This window comes from Pelobates fuscus, chromosome 11, assembly GCF_036172605.1.
Source record: "Pelobates fuscus isolate aPelFus1 chromosome 11, aPelFus1.pri, whole genome shotgun sequence".
NCBI classification, from domain to species: domain Eukaryota; kingdom Metazoa; phylum Chordata; class Amphibia; order Anura; family Pelobatidae; genus Pelobates; species Pelobates fuscus.
This window is the reverse complement of record NC_086327.1, coordinates 76,627,702-76,635,445: the sequence shown is the minus strand read 5'-3', so window position 1 is coordinate 76,635,445 and position 7,744 is coordinate 76,627,702. Positions and strand designations below refer to the sequence as shown.

The window sequence follows — 7,744 nt, the reverse complement described above, 5'->3', positions numbered from 1 at the left end:
TTGTTATGGGGAATACCTCCAATACCAGCACCAACTAGTAGAAGAGTGCCAGCACATTCTATGTTTTTTGGGTGCTTATAGTGTCCCACTAAATGTGTATGTATGTTATCCATGGAGAGCCCAACCTGTCCGCTTAAAAAAGAAATATATGGGTTTTTTTTACCCCCGAATATGAATAAAAATAAAAGGCAGCAAAATTCTAAACTGTCCACGCACGCAAATGGTTAATTGGAGTGTGGTGTGCATAAGCAGCTTTTAGTCTAACACTATGTAGTTCAGAAAAGAACCAGCCACACACTATGCCATGGAAGGCACATTATTAAAGATTTATGAGAAGTTCAGGAAGGAAATTGCTTTGCATCCTAAATAGTGTCATTTTGTTTTGTTTTTGTGACCAGTTTTTTTTGTATCTTCTTAATTACCTCTTAATTACCAATTATACCCAATGCATGTCAAAAGCTGTATCTAACATTTGACCCTTGAGGTGTTAAACATTAGATTCTGTTAAAAATAATAATTGTGCCTTTAAAAAAAAAAAAAAAAAAAAGTAAATAAAATAAAATCTGATATTGATTTAACACCTTCAGAACCAGGCTTAGCTCAATCTCTGTATATAGCAACAGTCCAAGAATGCCATTTTGTCCTGAAGGGGGCTAACATGTAAAAACTGGGGAGGGGCTAGGTTTGTCACCAGAATGAATAAAGGTGCAGCGGAGAAGTGGTTAAACCTCCCTGTTCTATCCCTTTCTTTATTCTTCCCTCCTCCTTTTTTTTTCTGCCCCCCTCCTCTCTGTATTTCTCTATTCCTCCCGTCTCTTCCTAGCTCCCACGTCTCTCTCTCTCTCTTTGCTGCCTCTGGATGCTGGCTATTGCTGAAGAAAGACGCAGGCACTCTCTCTCTCTCTCTTGCAGTCATCTCCATTCTCTCAGTGTCTCCTGTCTGCATCAATCCCAGATGTTGCTGGTACTGCATTCAGCGAGCAGCATCTGGGACATGACACCACCAACAGCAGCAGCAGCAGAATGAAGCACATAACAGACCTGAATGCCACCACCACCACCACCTCTCACAGGATACAGCTGAAGAGTAGACCCTGATAGCAGGTGGGATACTGGCATCAGTTACGTGACAACAGAGGAAACAGATACAATGAGCCCTGCATACACACATTAAGGTAACCATCAGTTCTACAGCTTTTCTGTGCAGGTCCTTGCAATAATTTTTTTAATGTGTGTATATATATATATATATATATATATATATATTTTTTTTTTTTATTTATATATATATATTTATTTATTTATTTATTTTCTAAGGGGGTTTGGTTGTCATATCCAAATATACCAAACATGCTGCATTCCGTTTTAGCATCAGTTTTGATTGATATATTAAAAGTTGTTTTCTTGTGTATGTTTTAATCCTCCCCACCATTTTTTTAGTTGTGTATTAGCAATATGTGTGGCCCTCCATAAGTGACTTTTCATGGCTTTCCAGCAGCTATGGATGCCAGGAACCAGCAACAGAAAGACTAATTAAATAAATAGGATTATGATCTCCATGGATAATTGGAAGGCAGAACTACTTATGGTGTGTTTTAATACCACACACATACAAGACAAAAGAGGGTTCAGACAATTTGCCCTGCAATTCTATAAAAGGCCTTTTTTTAAAGGAGATGCCCGCACTTAGAATTGGCGAGTACCATAATAAATAAAATAGAAAACCATGCATAAATGCATGCAGACATGCAGGGAGAGTTGTGCTGAGCCTAATTATCAAACAGGACCATCATTTAACTTGCCGAGATATTAAAGAGCATGTCTGCCTAAAATTGGTCTGAATGCTCAAAAAAACAGTTAACATTTCAAGGATTGTATTCTATTTCGTCTTTGGAAACAAATGTATTTTGAGTAATGAGTTATAAAATTAAACAGTAGTGCCAATATATTTATGTGGGCGTTTTGGGTTGAAAATAATGTAGTACAGAAATACTGAATGTGGATCAAATCAGATTTAAATATGAGTTCTGCAATGAATTACATGTTTCTCTGGTACTAAACATTTGACCTGATAATAGGCAGTGGTATCATTTGTGTGTGTATGCATTAAACAAGAGAGACTTTGTTGTTTATCCGCTATCAAACTCCTTGTTTTCTAAGAATGGCTTTGTAATTAATGTGCATTGGTGAGCGAGACAGGGTCTTGTTATGATACGTGCATGCTTTGGTAAGAGACAAGTGGCTGGTGTGTATATTGCACCAGCTGCATCTTATTTTGGGACTGGATTGTGTTCATGTAATTACAAATTATAGCCATTCCTTTGTAACTGCATGAAGTTGTGGTGTATGAAAGGCTTCAATACCAGCGCAAGGTCATTGGACTTCTATGAAGTGTGGTTTGTCATTGCAGGAGTTTTAAGCCTATTCATATTTTGATGCTTATAAATGGTGGTATTATAGTATAACATTATAACCGACGTGCTGCTATACACAATTCTACATTCAAAACATTTAAGCTGTCAGGTATTGAATTAATAATTTAACACCTCAAAAATCAATGGCAATCAACTCCATCATCACATAGTCGTCAAAGACTCTATATTATCTGGGAATGTGTTACTTATTTACCATGAGCAGCTCTCTAAATCCCTGCTCATCAATGAGTGCGTTACTCCATATGGACAAAGGCCTCCAAAACCCGTAGATTACGAGGACACAGGCTGTCATCAGTTCGTAATGGACTACGAAAGTTCAAGATGTGATAAGTAGTGTGCTTACTATGTCCCATTGATTTAATCTACAGTTTGGATGCTACGTGCATACAGAATCTGACAGTATGCATTCCCAACACTCTGCCAGTTTGTGATCTGTGCCAGATTCTCATGGAGAATGCCAGGTTTAATATCTGCTGGCACAAATATTGTGACAAAACTGGGTACAAAAATATATATCCAAGAGCGAGTTTTAAAGCTGGTATCTTGAATAGCCTATATGTCAATGTATAAATTAGACAGTTGCTCCACAGATGCTTCTGAAAAAGAAAAGTAATTAAAAATTAATAAATAAATAAATGTTTGTGTGTGTGTGTATAAATATATATTTATGTGTATATATATATATATATATATATATATATATATACACACACACACACACACACAAACACACATTATATATATATATATACACATACACACTTGAAAAATGTTAGCTTTGTAGGATAGATAGATAGATAGATATTAGAAATTAAGATTCTTCCAGTTACATTTTAAATACAGTTGTTAAAAGGCTAGGCACATGGCTGTATATATCCACACTAATTGCTTTAGATACTTTTGGTTTCACCACTGGTGAAGATAGAAATGTCTAAGCAATCAGAGTATGATATTTTTCTCCCCTAGATTCCTGTTATACTGTAATCATGTGGGGAGGACTAACAACCCTATATACTGGTACAAATCAGTGATATTAGTTCTTGTACTTTGAAGTAGATGTTTACTTAAAGGACCACTATAGTGCCAGGAAAACAAACTTGTGTTCCTGGCACTATAGGGTCATTAGGTCCCTCCCACCCTCAGGGCCCCCCTCCCGCTGGGCTGAAGGGGTTAAAACCCCTTCAGCCACTTACCTTTCTCCAGCGCCGGGCTCCCTCAGCGCTGGTAACCTCTCTTCCCCCTGCCGACGTCAAACCGCCCATAGGAAAGCATTACTCAAAGCTGCAGGGTTAAAACTAGAGGCAACTGGCACCCATATCACTTCATTGAGCTGAAGTGATCTAAGTGCCTATAGGAATACAAACATGTATAACGGACACTATGGGGCTTAACCTTTTCTTAACCATGCCAGGCCCAGCCTGGCTCTGACCTCCATGGCTAAGATCATCAGTCTTGAAGATCTCAGCCAATCCAGTGCTTTACCAAAGGAAGGCATTGGGAAGATATTGCACATGCATGGCAAAATTCTGCACATCACGTATCAGCATCTCATCATATATGTGCATTGAATTAATGCATCCATAATTCAAGGTGCAGTGCATGGAGACAAATGCCAGAGGTATTACTAGGCACAAATGTAAACACTGCCAAGTCTGCAGGAACAGGTTACAGACACATTAAAGGAACACTATAGTGCCAGGAAAACATACTCGTTTTCCTGGCACTATAGTGCCCTGAGGGTGCCCCTCAGAAAAGTTTTACAGATTTTATATGGAGGGGCAAGAAACCCAGAATTAACTCATTAACATTAACGAACAAAACTCACCGGGGAGGCTTGGGATACCCATTAATAATAAATACCTATCATGCAATTATGACGTCACATGCCCTAAATAATCAAGCTAAAGATTACAAAGAACAAGCATGGTACAAATTAGAATTATACAGAGAGGAGTTGACAAATTTTGAAATATTACTATGGGCCAACATAAATAAAAGGGCCTGTTTACCAGAAACCAAAAGTAAGATTATTTCACAAACAATAAATGAATGGTATACTATAAAAAAAAACTGTGAATAGGAGATCTAATCCCAGACACTATATCTATAAAGCTGGTAGAAAATATTATGGAGGATATAAATATGGAAAATTGGTATAAAAATTCTGATACCTGTATTAAAGACCTATATAGAAATGATCAGATAGAAGACTACCCGACCATAAGAACAAAATTAGCCTTACCCTCTAGAAATTTTTAGTTATTTACGCATTAAAAGCTTCCTAAAGATGCACCTTATAAAATATAATGGGGATACAGGAAAGTTACTTAGAAAGATCTTAACCAAAGAAACCATGAATAAAAAATACTCCACAATACTAGAGCTACTTAATCTTACAAACCAACCAAACACTCCCGCGATCTTTAAAAAATGGGAAAGAGAACTGGATAGCAAAGTTGACTTTAATTCTTGGTGCCAAGCCTTTCAAAAAATTAAAAAATACCTCCATTCCCTAAATATATTGGAAAACGTTATTAAAGTTAGTTACAGATGGTACATGGTTCCAAAGAGATTAAATAAAATTTGTCATACTAACCCTCCAAATTGTTGGAGATGCTTTAATCTAGACGGCTCTATGCTACATATATGATGGAGCTGCCCAAGAATTCAACCAACATGGGAGCTTATATATAAAATAATCGCACAGATAAGTAATATACAGTTAAACTTCACACCAGAAACTGCTATACTGCATATTTATAATAATAAATTAAACAAAAAAAACAAAATATTAGTTATTCACTGTTTTATGGCCTTAAAGTTGTTGATAGCAAGATCATGGAAAAAAATAGAAATTCCTAATATACAACACATAAAAGAACAAATTCTGAACCAATTAGAGATGGAAAAAGGAATAACCTGGTATAATGATAACAAAAACCAAAACTTACTAAGAGAGATATACAACTCTCTTATAATAGACATAAAGCATATAGAATAGAATAGAACAGGTCTAACAATTACAACGAATTAGAGATTACCCATTATATTTTGTTGGTCTTATTATATGTTGGACAGTATGCATGTATATAAACAAACCATAGATACGGGACAATAAAAGCAATTAATAACAACTTTTTTTTTTATATGGAATAATAATATTCTATGGTTTGGATATAAATGTTTGCTAATGTTTTGCATGTTGGATTCATAACAGAATCATGTTTTATGGATTAAGTATAAATGTAAAAGTTTAATGTTTTGTAAAAAAAGAAAACTTAATAAAAAGGATTATACAAAAAAAAAGATGTTTTTGTTACCCCATGCACAATAAAAATAAAGAATAAAAAAAAAAAATAAAAAAAAAAGAATTAGCAAAATAATCCCAGAGTATATACATAAAAAGGTAGTAAAACATACTACATTAACCTTCTTATTATTCAATTTTTAAACCTATTTTTTTTTTAAGTAAGTCAAAATCAAATTATCCTCCCTGGCTCCTGTGTTATAGTATAAATGTTGTTATACTACATAATTTTTTTTTTCCCCCAATGTGTGTAGCTTTTAATTTGTCTATTATTGGATTTAATATTACATTTTCCTAGTAAAACAGCAGACTACATTAACCTTCTTATTATTTACTTTTTTTTTTTTTAACCTATTTTTAAAAGTTAGTCAAAATCAAATTATCCTCCCTGGCTCCCGTGTTTCTCCAAGTCGTACTTAAAATATCATATCACGTTAAAGACAAGAAACCTATGAGTAAGCAGTACTAAAATAAACACGCATAAATATAGACACAATATAAAATAGAGTTAGGTTCGTCTCCAGGGACCCATATTGCCAAAAGTGACCTGCAAATGCCTGCTCTCTTTAAAACTATGTTAAAATAGACTGGGTCTCCAAGACTGCATACTCTTCAGGGAATAATTGTTTGTCTCCTTTGTTAATTATGTAGTATTTGTATTTTAGTTGTTTTCGTTAAAAGCCTCATTGCATAGCCCTGAACAGAAACAGAAGGGGTTAATGATTTCACAAGGGAAAAGGTTAATAAAGTAACGCTGAATGTATTAATCTTTTATTAATATTTTACAGATATGCTATTCTTTTTAATGGCCTGCTTTGCCTTGATACCCAGCACACAAGCTTAGAGCATTTGCCTTGCAGGATTTAACAAATCTATTTGTATGTTTCACTGGTTTCTGGGATTGGCAGGTCCCTCCTGGTTTGCTGTAAAGAGATGCCTAGAATAAAGTGTATATTGATGAAAGCCATTTATATTCCTGGATGCCCGAAGTGTTCAGATATTTATTGGCAACATAATAATTGGAGCCAGACATAAATACTAAGGGATCAGCTGAAATTTTTAGGAACACGGGAAGGAGATGTCCATGGTGGTAGTTGCATTGGGGTTTTATGCACCATACACCTTTTTATTTACTGTATTTGTGTTGCCCTGGTGCAGTGGACCAATGGATGGACCAGCATTGTAGATCTTAAATACTTGCATGCTATAGATGGATTTTCCTTTAGGGCATGCACTCTAAGCAGCGATTAGTAAGGATTGGAGTGTGTATGTGTACACTATGTGGAGTGTGGCACAGTCATTTGCAGGTTCACTGTGAAAGCTGCCTGTTAATTAAACCAGTATATTGGACAAAGCAATTTAATTCCTGGATGTGGTACAGCCAATAGGAGACAATCTTGGGCTCCTCCAGTGGATACCAAGTATTATAATAGATGAGATAACTAATAAGCAAAACAGTCACACATAAATCCAACTTCCCTTCTTGGCCATACGGACACATGGTCATGTCAGTACAGGAGTATGTTCACTTGCAAATATATTTTAAACGACCTCTCATATTCAAAATGCCTGACCATTGTGAGGAAAATGTAAATGTTGCATAGATAGAATTGTTTTCCTGTTATTGACTGTTATAATTTGCCAGGGTTCAGCCATGCCACCACCAACAGTCAACGCTTAAAGCGAATCTCCAGTGCCAGGAAAACGATCTCCAGTGCCAGGTCCCTCTCCCTCCCACCCCCCAATCCTCTCCCTCCCACCCCCCAAAACCCCTTCAGTCACTTACCTGAGGCAGCGGCGATGTCCCTCTCCATTGCGTCGGCCGGTGGGCAAGACTGCCGCGCATGCGCACTAGCGCACCCCATAGGAAAGCATTGAAAAATAATTTCAATGCTTTCCTATGTGGATTTGAGCGACGCTGGAGGTCCTCACACAGCGTGAGGACGTCCAGCGACGCTCTAGCACAGGTTCCTGTGCTATAGACCAGGAAGTGACCTCTAGT

The 7,744-nt window shown here is 36.5% G+C and overlaps 1 protein-coding gene across 1 annotated transcript in view; it reads left to right on the top strand.

Moving 5' to 3' along the window:
- The first annotated feature begins 861 nt into the window (after positions 1–861).
- Positions 862–7,744, top strand: part of GRIK4 (glutamate ionotropic receptor kainate type subunit 4) — a 758,447-nt gene continuing 751,564 nt past the window's right edge. Inside the window, exon 1 of the mRNA XM_063436300.1 lies at positions 862–1,175. The gene's annotated coding sequence lies outside the window, so the exon portion shown is untranslated. The remainder of the gene's footprint in view (positions 1,176–7,744) is intronic.